This window comes from Vicia villosa, unplaced genomic scaffold (genome assembly GCF_029867415.1).
Source record: "Vicia villosa cultivar HV-30 ecotype Madison, WI unplaced genomic scaffold, Vvil1.0 ctg.002202F_1_1, whole genome shotgun sequence".
Taxonomy (NCBI): Eukaryota; Viridiplantae; Streptophyta; class Magnoliopsida; order Fabales; family Fabaceae; genus Vicia; species Vicia villosa.
In genome coordinates, this window is record NW_026705864.1 from 76,949 (window position 1) to 90,776 (window position 13,828).

At 29.9% G+C, this 13,828-nt stretch overlaps 1 long non-coding RNA gene across 4 annotated transcripts; it reads right to left on the reverse strand.

Annotated features, from left to right (window-relative positions):
* Positions 1-5,598: 5,598 nt before the first annotated feature.
* Positions 5,599-11,482, reverse strand: LOC131638175 (uncharacterized). Of its 4 annotated transcripts, none has more exons than XR_009294599.1 (5): positions 11,342-11,482; positions 11,109-11,161; positions 10,906-10,964; positions 10,534-10,638; positions 5,599-10,413 (listed from the first exon to the last, which is right to left on the reverse strand). It is a non-coding gene; the product is annotated as an uncharacterized LOC131638175 (long non-coding RNA). The 4 variants fall into 4 exon arrangements; XR_009294598.1 differs by having other exon boundaries at positions 10,534-10,641; XR_009294596.1 differs by having other exon boundaries at positions 10,534-10,649.
* Positions 11,483-13,828: the final 2,346 nt, after the last annotated feature.

Below are 13,828 nucleotides of genomic sequence, written 5' to 3' on the forward strand. Positions count from 1 at the left end.
AATGAAAGCTTAATATTATAAACTATAAATAATTATCTAAAACTTCAAGGAATTGTACGAATACCCGATAAAAACGGTCGAAAGGTGCCATTAATTAAACTAAATATATACACAATTTGGCACCTAACAATGGCCAAGATTATGTCTAAGTTAGGGTCGTCTTAGTCCTTTTGTGTCTTAGTAGTTTCTCTTTGTTTCTTGCATCTGTCTTCTATGCATCTTCCTTGTACTTTATGATAATTCTCTTTTGCTATCAATGAAAATTATCTTTCTTTTCTCTCATATTGTTTTGTTTTTCATCTAAATCTTTTGTGTTTTTGATGTTATGACAAAAAGGGGGAGAAAATGTGATAAATGATCTGTTTTATATTATCAGTTGCTGGGAGAAAGTCTCCACATTGCTAACAAGAAATTGCAAGTTCTGTGTCTTTGAGTGTTTTGCAGGAAGTGAAGATCTTCTTAAAAGCTCAACATGAGAAGCAAAGACATGGGGAAAAGCAATTCTGTATGGAATCAAGCTCATGGAAATTGAAGCAAGCTGAGTGCTATGAAGCTTCAAGATCAGAAGCAAGAAGGAAGAATGTTATGATATTCTGATGATAGAATATGCTCTAACTCATTCTTATTCCTTAAATGTTCTGATGCATGTTTTTTTGTTCTAAATATGCTCTGAAACATTATTGTTTATGCTCTGATACATATTATATGTTCTGATACATATTTTATGTTCTGATTCATTCATGCTCTGACTTTTGTCGTTTAGTTTGTTCTGTAACATTTCAGGATGTAGAGATGCTCTGATGATGCTCTAGTACATTCAACAATGTTCTAATACAATCTAGCATGCAATGATTAAAAAAGAAATTCAAGTTCTGAAGTTGTCCTATGGAAGCAAGAATCAGAAGCTATGAATGTTCTGAAGATCTAAGCATATGTGATCGTCTCAACTGAAATGGAAAATACTCAGGGAAGTCCTTTATTTATAAATTTCTTCCAATATTTATTTCAGGGGGAGATTATTTATCTCAGGGGAAGAGTGTTAATCTCAGGGGGAGACATATTCACACACTATGTTTATATGCTTATGCTATAGCTGTGTAATTGTCTTTAGCCGTCTGATATTCTGATTGCAAATTCATATCATTTATATATGTTTTTGTCATCATCAAAAAGGGGGAGATTGTTAGAACAAGATTTGTTCTGATCAATATTCTTAGTTTTGATGATAACAATGTATATGAATTTTGTATGAGATAATGTGGTACTCTTATACTATGCAATTTCCATTTCAGGAATTATATAAAGAGTATGCACAAAATCAGCGCAAGAAGCACTGACTCAGAAGGTTCAGCATGCAACATCAGAACATGGTCTGGCAAAACATCAGAAGATGGTCAAGCAGAATCAGAACATGGTCTATGGAAGCATCAGAAGAACTTGAGATCAGAAGCAGAAGCACTGAAGTTCTCATGGTATCACGCTCAGAAGCACTTCAAGGTCAGAAGACAAGAAGATGCTCTGCACCAACCTGTATTGACTCTGAAGATTCAAACGTTGTATCTACAAAAGATAAAATCAGAATCAAGTACAAGATGGCAGGCTACGCTGACTGACAAAAGGAACGTTAGAAGCTATTAAAGGCAACGTCAGTAGACACAGCGAAAGTAAGGCTCGAGGTAGTTGACAAAAGAGTGAAACATTAAATGCAATGCTGTACGGATCACGCAAAGCATTAAATGCTCCCAATGGTCATCTTCTCAAACGCCTATAAATATGAAGTTCTGATGAGAAGCAAGGTTACGAACTTTGAACATAACACTCGATACAAAAACACTGAAACGCTGTTCAATTCAAAAGCTCTCATAACTTCATCTTCAACCTCACTACATTGCTGTTGTAATATATTAGTGAGATTAAGCTTAAACTTAAGAGAAAATCACAGTTGTGATAATAGCTTTATAAGAAGCATTGTAACTCTTAGAATTTGTTTACATTAAGTTGTAAGAACTAGAGTGATCAGGTTGTTGATCAGAATACTCTAGAAAGTCTTAGAGGGTATCTAAGCAGATTGTTCCTAGAGTGATCAGGTTGTGATCAGTATACTCTAGAAGACTTAGAAGTTGTCTAAGTGGAAAACCATTGTAATCTTGTGTGATTAGTGGATTAAATCCTCAGGTGAGGTAAATCACTCCAAGGGGGTGGACTGGAGTAGTTTAGTTAACAACGAACCAAGATAAAAATCATTGTGCAAATTGTTTTTATCTTACAAGTTTTAAAGCTACACTTATTCAATAGATCCATAACAAAGCCCAAAATAAATCCAATTAATTGTTAGAATAAAATATTATAAATATCTTATAATATTTTTTATATTAATTTAAATTTTTTCTAACTTTATATATATATTCTAATATTTAATAAACAAATTCACAAACTGGCCAGTCAAACCTGATATCCACGAACCAGACATTTTTGTTGTTTTTCGACTTCCTAAATTTTGGAAATCTCGAAACATGTTTTATTTCTCTTCATCACTTAAGATTTTAAGACATACTTCAAAAATTTCCACCTGACTTGAAACCGTGGTGATGCCTATTTATCCATCAACCACTTTGCTGCTCTCTACAATGTTGAAACTTTAATCAATAACCTTGATCAAGTTCAAGACACATTTGAAACTTGACTTCGCCACTTGTATCCACTTATTTCCAATCACCATTTTTTCCTAAGTAATATAACAAGACCACAAGAATGTTTCTTCAACCATCATTGACTCCACCTACTTTTGAATGCTTCCCTGAATTATTCCTTCTCAACTTTGCAACCCTCCAGCCACATTCGAAGCATAAAAGCGAAGGCTAGCATAATTGTCTCTTTGAGATTCTACAACCCTTCTCCTTATCTATAACTATTTCCTCACTATTACTAGTACCCATAGTAGAAAACTCCACCTTAAACTGAGTTTTCTCCGCCATAGTTTGTAAAAGGTTTATCCCTTGCTTTTTACTATTCTTTCTCTTAAATATTCTCTACCAACCAAGTAAGTTGCTTTGACACCAGCCCTTCCCTAAAAACTCAATAACAACTCAGCGGTCACATGCATTTTTATCCATTATTTTCTGCAAAATTCATTATACACTTGTGAAACAGCCTCCAAGCATTCATAATTCATTGACCTCAAATCCCATACCTCTTTCTTGTCTTGAAAGTCTTCCCTAGTTAATGATGAGTGAACCACAACATTTGAACCATCTAAAATATATAAACCATATATTTTAGACCCTTTAAAAATAATCACTTCACCATGCGAAATCTTCAACACCCCATGTTCAACTCTATGCAATAGTCTAAATCATCAAACATACTTATAGATAACATATTTTGCTTGAGTTCTAGAACATACCTCACATTGTGAATAAGAAACTTAGATCATCGAACATTTTAAGTCTGACCGTACCAATACCATGAATCTTACAAGTTTTATTATCACCAAGGAGAACTACTCTATCTTGCACTAACTTTAAAGCCTTAAAGTGTTTTATTTTTAGACACATGTGATAAGAGAGACTTGAGTCCTTGACCCAACTATCTTTAGTTTCCAAACTCGATACCACTAGTACTTCAAGACTATCATAATCATCCTCATCTAAGGCTACCACAACTTGAATAGAATCATCATTGAGCTTTCTCATAAGACAATCCTTCTTTTAGTGACCTGTTTTCTAACGATAAAAATATTTTAACTTTGATTTGTAAAACCTTTTTGATTTGGACATCCATTTACGCTTACATTCTCCTCTAGACACATTTAATCCTTCACCACTATCTTCAATCTTCAAATCTTTCACCTTTGAAAGTTCTTTGGATTTCACCGATGTCTGGATTTCATCCATAGTAATAGTATCTTATTACCATAAGGAAGTGCATCCTTAAAGTGCTTAAAGGATTTGGGTAATGAACTCAACAAGAGTAGAGCCTTGTCCTCATCATGAATCTTCGCCTCAATATTCTCAAGATCATCAATAATCTGGTGAAATTCTGTCAGCTGCTCCACTATGGATTTGTTCTCCACAGTTAGGAATGAGTTGAGTTGTTGTTTCATACAGAACCTAAGAGGCAAAGACTTGGTCATATACAATGATTCAAGTTTTTCCCATATTAAAGCAACGGTCTGCTCTCTGGTGACTTCTCTTGGAACTTTATCCATGAGGCATAAGATAATGTCACTTCTGACATCCACTATCTAGGTCTTTTCTGCTGGTGTAAGCCTTGCAGACATTAATGTGTCTCATTTCAAAGCTTCAATACACTTCTCTTGATTTAAAATTACTTGTAAACAAAGCCCATTTGCCCCACGGTGAGCGCCAGTTGTTGTGATAATAACAAGGTTTAATTCAAATCAACACTTTGATATGTGGGTATAAAGAACTGTAGCAACCAAAATAAATGTCCTTCAACAATAATAAACAATAAATATAAAATATAATATAATAAGGTGAGAAAATGCGAAAGGTTTGTTTATGCAGTTTGATTAAAAGATCTACGTCTAGAGGAGAGAGCAGATCTCCAACTCACTATATTCAAAAAGTTGTTACAAGAGATAACATATGAGTTACAAGAAAATAGTTTTCGCCTTCAGAGTTCACAAGAACAAACTCATATTTTCTACCAAAGTGTTTCTCAACCTCTCCAACTATCAATATATGAATCACTCAAACCCAATGTATCAAGAAGAATTATCTAATCCTTCTAGATAACTAGAAAAGATTTCCTTAAATCCTAAACCCTTGTTTCTCTCTTTTGCTCTAAAGCTCTAAAATTGTCACAATGAAATAACATAAGATGTACATATTTATAATTACTAAAACTCAACAAATCCATAATAAAGCCCAAAACAAAACCCATTAATTGTTAGATTAAAATATTATAAATATCTCATAATATTTTTTATATTAATTTATACTATTTCTAAATTAATTATAATTCAATATTCTAACATTAAATAAACTGATCCGCAAAAGGAGCTAGCCAAATCCGATATTCACGAAATGGACATTTTTGTTGCTTTTTGACTTTCTAAATTTTGACCATATTAAAACATATTTTATTTATCTTCATCACTTAAAGTTTTAAGGCATATTTCAATGTACTTTTACGAGTATACAACCAGGGACGGAGTTACGTTAGTCACTCTGGGGTCAAGTGCCCCCACTACGTTTTGCTAAACTTTGTTAACTACTATATGAATTCTAGTATACAGATAGATAATTTGACCTTCTACGCCCATTCCATTATCAAAATGCAACTTTAGCAATACTTATCTATACACATAATTTAAATAATTGCTCATTATTTATAAATAAGTAATTTCTTCGCCTTTTAAATATATATTTTAAGAAAAAGTTGATAATATAATAAATGTATATTATATTTATAACTATAACTATTTTTTTTTTTTGCATATAGATGTGTTTAGTATTCACTTCCCAACGGAAATAAGTAGTCTTTATGGAATTTTTTTAAATAATGCTTATAATTAAAGATAAAAGGAGTAAAATTCAAACTCACTTGTTTAATTATGTTATAGAGAGATTTCTTTTTATAATGTTGAATATAAAACTACATTTAAGATATTTTAAAATAAAATATTGTAGAAAATAATAATAATAATAATAATAATAATAATAATAATAACATAATTATATTTTTAAATATAATTTAATATTTATTTAACCCTACAAATTTTTACAAATTACCCCCACAACTCAAATTTTTTAGGTCCGTCCCTGTATACAACCTATTAAAAAAATATGATAAATTTATTAGTATTCATGAATTTTAATTGAGTTCCAATACCTTTAATGTTAATGAATTTAAAGATTTAATTTATTTTTAAAAAATAATAATATTAAAATATGACATGATATTAAATATTTATTATTTTATTTGATGAAGGTAAATCTACTCAATTAAATTAAAGGTAAATGTAGAAAATAAAGTTGACAAAATAAGTGTCCGTGAGAGCGTGTATTAATTTGACAACTACAAGACAACAAGGGGAAGGAGTGCATGGACTGAGAGATGCTACGTTTCATGTCATGTCTATTTTCTTCTATCTTTTAATTATTGTGTTTTTGTCTTTGTATTTTTATTGTTGGATGTGATGTGTTTGGAGAATAAGGGATAGTGAAACCAATGGGTGTGGGATTGACAAAACAATCTTCTATCAAGTGTCCCATTTACTAACGCCATTACCATTCATTCATTTCAAATTTATAAATCTCAGACAGTGATTAGGACCTTTGACTTTAATTAGAGGCAACCCAGCATTAGCAACCTCATGCTTGGCAATAATATTAGAAATAAGTTGAGATGGATTTGTTCACACAAAATTAAGAAGAAAAAAAAAACAATTTGAGACAGATATGACTAATAATGTTGTATTTTCATCTTGAAAAAAACAACAATAATAATAATAATAATAATAATAATAATAATAATAATAATAATAATAATAATAATAATAACAATAACAACAACGGATTGTTTGGACTGAGTTCAAACATATTACTCAATTTAAACTTAGAAGTTGCGATTGGGCTAATAGGATTTCCGCCTAATTTTCAAATCGGTTTAAGTTGGTTGCAAGTGAATTTGAATGATTTGTTGGGTTTTTTTTTCTTGTCCAATAATATTGTATGACCTAATTACAAAATTTTGATTTTTCCTTATACATTATATTACACATTTTACATTTAATAGTGGATCAAACATTTAAAAATTGCACTAAATTTTAATAATATCATAGCTATTTTATATTTGTTTTATTTTTCTTGTTTTACCTAACCAAAATTTTAAATATTAAAAAACTTGTAAATATATAAAATCACATTTTTAAAGTTTAAGATGACTATTTCTTAAACAGACTCAAATCATAGACGGAAAAATTAAAATAAATCGTAAGTAAATATTAATGATTTTGATAGTATTATCAACGGTCAATTATTTAGTTTTAAACGTTAAGTTAACAAATCAATTAAAATGTAAATGAATCCTACTCAACTTTTAATCATGGCAAATTTAAAGGTTAAAATCAGCAGTTTGATACTTTGGTAGAAGATTAAGTTATCATCCTCTTTGAGTTTGTTCCTCTAGTAATCGTCAGTAAAATTATTCTCTGGAAGAATAATTTAGTTGGTTTCTCTCTCAAATGTTAATGTATCAAATTTGAGAAACAATTAAAGAATAATACACAAGATACAATGGTAGAAGCTTTAGGTGTCAAAAGGTATAACGTCGTGTGTGACAATATCTATTACGAGTATAAAACAAATGAAATAGCCTAATGCAAATAGTAACAAAAACACAATGACTCTTTTATCAAGGATCAAATCAAACAACAATATTAAAAAGGAAGCTATATAAAGGTTCAATTATTCACAGTTTTATTCATCATATCTTGAATTTGGTGAAAATACCACATAAAGACAAACAAGTTCTAAAAATATTTCAAGCAATCAAAGATGCACATGATAGTTTGTTCAAACTCTTCCTCCGAATAAAACCGAATAGTTAGGGTTTAAAGATTACCATCGATATGCCCTAATTAGGGGTGGAAAAGGGCCGCCAGGCCTGCCCTGCCTTATGCCCGTAAAAAAAAAAAAAAGAGCGGGGCAGACAAGTCCGCCAAGTGAAAATGACCATAAAAATCTAGGACGCCTCGCCAAGGTGGCAGCGGGTTTGCCCGTCTATTTTAATATTTATTTTTTTCACATTTTTTAGAATTATTTTTTACACATTTTAATAGCAAAGAACACAGCGAATTGTTCACCCAGTTCGGTATACAACAATACCTACTCAGGGGGCTACCAAGCCAGGGAGGGAATCCAATATAAGCAGTATTAATTCAGAGCTAAACTCCTTCGTTTACAACTCATCACTTAAGGCCTACCCAATGCAATTCCAATCTAGTCCTAGACCTGAGTATCTCCACTCACTCCCCCTCAATCACTACAGTGATTACAAACAGACTTTACTATAAAAAAAAAAAGAGAAGACACACTTCAAAAACACACCTTGATCTGCTTAAAAGCTTCAATCAAGAGGCACACACTCGTGCTTAAAAGCTTAGAGTGACAAAGTACAAAAACACTTATTCCAATACAATCATCAAAAGACAATTGCTTAGAGTACAAGAGACTAAACACACACAGAACTACGGTTCTTCACAAATAACAAATCTCATTGCATTCCAAATTAGGATTGGAGTCTTCTTATATACAGCTCTTGGGCATCGGGCTTTTTAAGAAACAAAATAGGGTTAACCAAGTTAACCTAATTCACACGTCATCAGGCTGTTACATAATGTGTTGTTAACGAAATCTTCTAGGCGAAATATTGAGCACATAATAAAATGTTTCCTAAATTGTAGATTGAGAGAAATCAGGAAACATAATAGAAAAACATAACAGCTCCTACTGTCAAACATGGATGTCATGACATCAGTCATGACATTTACTAACAAAACATGTATTAGTTTAAACATATGCAACCTGCATAACACCATATAAAGCATGTCATGACATTTGTCAAGACATTAAACACCCAGGTATGTTTTACCACAAATGCAGCCAACATGAAAACATCTACAAAAACTCCACATTAGTTCGAGATAAGTCCATCCAAAATCTCAATTTAGCTTGGGGTTCGTGGGCATAACCTTCTAAAAGATCATAAGCATTATTGGAAAGTATCAAGATCAATCCTTGGGTAGAGGAGTAGGTCACTTAATTCATATTGAACCTCTATAAATCTTCAGTGTCATCTATTTTCTCTTATCTCTTTACTTTTTTGCATATTTTCTTTACCCTGATTTTCCACTACAATATTCAATCATTTTCTTGAAAATATATTTAAACTCTGATTTAGGAGGAGGATGAATTACAACACTATTATTAAGAAGAGATATTTCCTAATCACACCTACATTGTTTAATGGTGATAGGTTTGAACTATGCCAAGTAAGATTTAAAATCTTCAATCAAAGTTTTTATTTTGAATTGTGGGAGACAATAATTATTGTCCTGTTATCCCTACTCACCATATAAATGGAGAAGTAGTAGATAAACTTGATTTCCTTTGGCCCATGGAGGATAAGAGAAAGTTCTAATTTGATTTCAAAATAAAGAATTTGTTAGTTATGTCTTTAAATGATAGTCAGTTCTTTTATGTTCATACTTGTGAATATCCCGAGAAAATATAAGATACTCTTGAAATGGTATATGGAGTTTTTTCATTGGTCAAAATTTGTTTTCTATAGTTAATCAACATCATCAAAAATATTAATATATGAAAAATAAAATAGAAGGCGAAGAATATTGAATCATTAGTGTTAGTGTGTGGGTCTTTGACTATATTTTTGTAACGTTGATATTTAATTAAAAAATAGATATTAAGATCACACATTTACTAAAAATATCAAAATAAAATTATTCGTTAGGAATATATAATAGCAACATAAAAATATATTTTGAAATTCAGTTTCTAAGTATCATTTAGAAACCTTATTTTAGATATATAATATCGATTATTTATAATATATGATTTTTTTCTTCTAAAAAGTTATACAAATTATGACTCATGAGCCCCCTACCTTGATATATTAAATTTTAAAGTTCTCAATATTTTTATTGGAAAAGATTTTAAAAAAATAATTAGTTACCTGTGTCGACCAGCCATGACTTTTTCAAAAATAATTCACTAAAAAATAATTCTTTAAAAAAATAAATTTATTTGCTTCATCTTTGAAAATTAATGTTTTAAAAGTCTATCCACAACTTTAAAATATAAAAGTAATAGAATAAAAATAATGCATCACTATCTTTCAATGCTACATTAGGAGTTGGTTAGATTATTGCCACATTTTTATGTCTTTAGAAATTATAACAACACATACAGTAGTTTCCACTTCAACAATGGTAGCAAATAAAAAAACTTAGGGTGTCTTTGGATTGGCAGTGGACTGAATTGATTCTAGCAGAATTAAGTTTGGTAGAATTGATTCTATTAAAATTGAGTTTAGCATAATTGATTTATGTTTAGATACATTTATGTAAAAATGAGTTGAACAATAAATTTCAGTATAAAAAATATCCAGAATCAATTTTGGAGGCAGAAGCTACAAATTCTATCTTCAAGTAGAATCAATTCTTGAGACAAAATCAATTCTACTTTTTCCTAAACAAACATCTTTAAATCACCTAAAATCAATTCTACATTTCTAAAATTGCTTTTGACCCTTCCAAAAGTTACACTAAACATGCACTTATAGTAGTGATGTGGACAAGTCTCACTAAAATCAATTTTCAAACCTTGGAATCTGTGAAGTAGTTGTTCTTCTTGTAGAAGTTGCAACCTAGAGCAAACAAATCTTAAAGGGTTTAAATGTTAAACACTTTTAAAAGTGATTATAATTTAAGCAAAAAGTGGTTATGATTTTAAGCAAAAACAAAAGTAAATAAAAATGAACACAAACCACAAAGTTCTTGCATTTCTGTAAGAAAATTTCATCTCAGCAACAAGTCCTTCTCCAACTCCGACACTTTTAACATTTTTCTTCTAAGGAAATTATTTTCAAAATCTTCTTCAAATCTCAAAAATACAACACAGAAAAAAGAATAAATTTTAAGCAATATTCTTCACCAAATATTATTATTCTCAACATGAGAATAACATTTTTTTTCTTCTCTATAAGAAAATATAAGAATCTAAGTTAACCCAATAAAGACAAACACAAACACAGACATAACACAATTATAATTTGGAAAAGAACTTATGTGTTTTCTTATGAATACATTAAACAAATAAACCCAAACAAACAAGAAGAAAAACAAGAAGATAAACTAACCTTCAGTTAGATGAAGAAGATGCACAATCTAATTTCTTCAAAAAAAGATGAATTTCTGCCTGAAAATCAGTAAACATAATATTCATTTGAATGAAGAAGATGAACAGTTGTCTACAAAACCACACAAATTCATGTCCGAAAATCAATTAAACATAATATATATGTAACAAATGTTCATTTTTTAACCAAGAACATATACATACCTTCACTTGTATGAAAGAGATGAACAATTACTTGCTAACCTAACACAAAACCTCTGTAAAATAAAATAAACAAAACTATGAATCAACAAACCATTTATTAATAATTACAATCTCATATTTTATTTTTTAAAAAATACAAATTCCTATTTTCATAACCAACTCAAAATTTGATCGAAAATATTGTGAAAATCTATTTAAAAAAGGGATTTAAAGATTAAGAAGATTATAAATACCTTGTATTAGAGTTAAGAAATGAGACAAAAGGTTGAGAGAGTGAGAAGAATAAGAGAGAGATATGGATAGAGAAGCAGAGAGAAAGAGAGGAAGAAATGAGAGAAGGTTGAGAGAGTGAGAGGAACAAGAGAGATATGCACGGGGAGGAGAGAGAGAGAGAGAGAGAGAGAGAGAGAGAGAGAGAGAGAGAGAGAGAGAGAGAGAGAGAGAGAGAGAGAGAGAGAGAGAGAGAGAGAGAGAGAGAAATGATGATGATGATGATGATGATGATGATGATGATATAACAAAATAAGGCGAAAAAAGACGAAGGTTTGTTTACCCAGTTCAATCAAACGATCTACTCTTGGGAGAGAGCAGCTCTCCAATTCAATATACTCAGAAAGTTATTACAAGAGATTACAAATGAGCTACAAGAAAATAGCCTTCACAGTTCCTAAAGAACAAATCCTTTTTTCTACCAAGTGTTTCCCAACCTCTCCAACTCTCAATATAAGAATCACTCAAATCCAATGTGTTTAGAAGTATTTCCCAATCCCCTTAGATAATTCCAAAAGATTTCCCAAAAACCTTTGTCTTTCTAAGTTTTTCCTTGGAATTCCCTAAACCCTTTTCTCCCTTGTTGCTATAAGCTCTAAGATTGTTAGACTGTATTAATAGAAGATATACATATTTATAATAGCCAAAATCCAATAAATCCATAACAAATCCCAAAACACATCTCCTTAATTGTTAGAATAAAAGATATTATAATAATCTTATAATATCTCTCAAATATTATAAATATCTAGACTATTATAAATATATATCTTATAATATCTAGACTATTATAAATATATATCTTATAATATCTTTTAGAATATCATAAATATATATCTTGTAATATCTTTTAGAATATTATAAATATCTTATAACATCTTTTTATATTAATTTATATGATCTCCAAATTAATATAAAATATTCTTACATTAATGAATAGATCAATGAACCGAACCGACCGAACCCGATACCCGTAACTCGCTCGAACCAGATTAATTTTTGGTTTTCTGATTTCAGACAATTTTAAAATATGTTTTCTTTCTCTTCATCAACAAAGGTTTTAAGGCATACTTCAACAAAATCTTTTGTGAGATTCTTTGAAAAGACCCTGAAGTGACATGTTGGAAGTAAACATACATAAGACCAAAATTGGTTTTATGTAGAAAAAACAAGCTTAAATTTGCATAGCTAAATCAAAAATCAGTTTCATGTGCTAGTTTGGTCGTAAAAAGTAAATTTTGGACCTAAATTGTCCTAAGTTTTGGGATGTGGCAAACTATATGTCAAGGGTAGATTTGAGTTTTCCAGAACATATAATTTTCTTATATTATAGATGGATGTATTGAAATGAGGAAGATAACAATTAACTTTAAACTCTGCAAATATTTGATTGTAGAGAAATTGTCATATATATATATATATATATATATATATATATATATATATATATATATATATATATATATATATATATATATATATATATATATATATATAAAAATTTTAATTGTATAATTAAAGAACATTGATAAAATAGTTAAATAAATATATTATGATAAGTTAAGTATTATAACTTAATCTTAAAATATGACTTTGAATAAAATACATCATAAAAATAAAACAATAAAAAAAGGGATAATTGATATTTACCCCTCTGCCATATAGGCGAGGTTCGGATTACCCCCCTATTAAATTTTTTTTTTGGATTACCCCCTGTATTTTTAGGGTACCCCTAAGCGTTTAAAAAACAGTGAAAACCCAGGGGGGTAAATCAAGAAAACAGGTTTACAGGGGGGTCCTAGGGGGGTAAATCATAGAACTTTTAATATTTCAAGGGGGTAATCCAAAAAAAAATTTTAATAGGGGGTAATCCGAACCTCGCCTATATGGCAGGGGGTAAATGTCAATTATTCCTAAAAAAAAAATTTATATATTGTGAATCGACCTTAACAATAAATATTTAATTTAATTCAAAATAAATCATAATTGGAAAAAGATGTTTTTTATTTTAAAATGATGGAAATAAAACCAAAAAAAAAGAAGAAGGAGAAATGTATAAATTGATAAATTGAATTTAATATAATACATCAAGAAATAAATAAGAAATATAACTTCAAAAGAAAGATGACAAAGTTGGATCACCAAAAAGATAAACATACTACACCATGACAAAATATAAAATCCATCAAGAAAACAAACTATAACACCAGAAAAAGGTATCATACACCAAGACAAAATATCATTTCTAAAAATTTTGGCACCAAAGTTGTAGGCTTAATATTTAAAACAGAATGTAGAATAAGTCATTGTCGATTGTCCCAAACATCACAGCAAATAGGAAAGGGAATATAACAATGGTGTAAAATGCATATTTTATTCTTGGTGTCTTGCAACACTACCAAGAAAAAAAATGATTAATAGGGCCTACAATATAAAATTGGAATGTAATC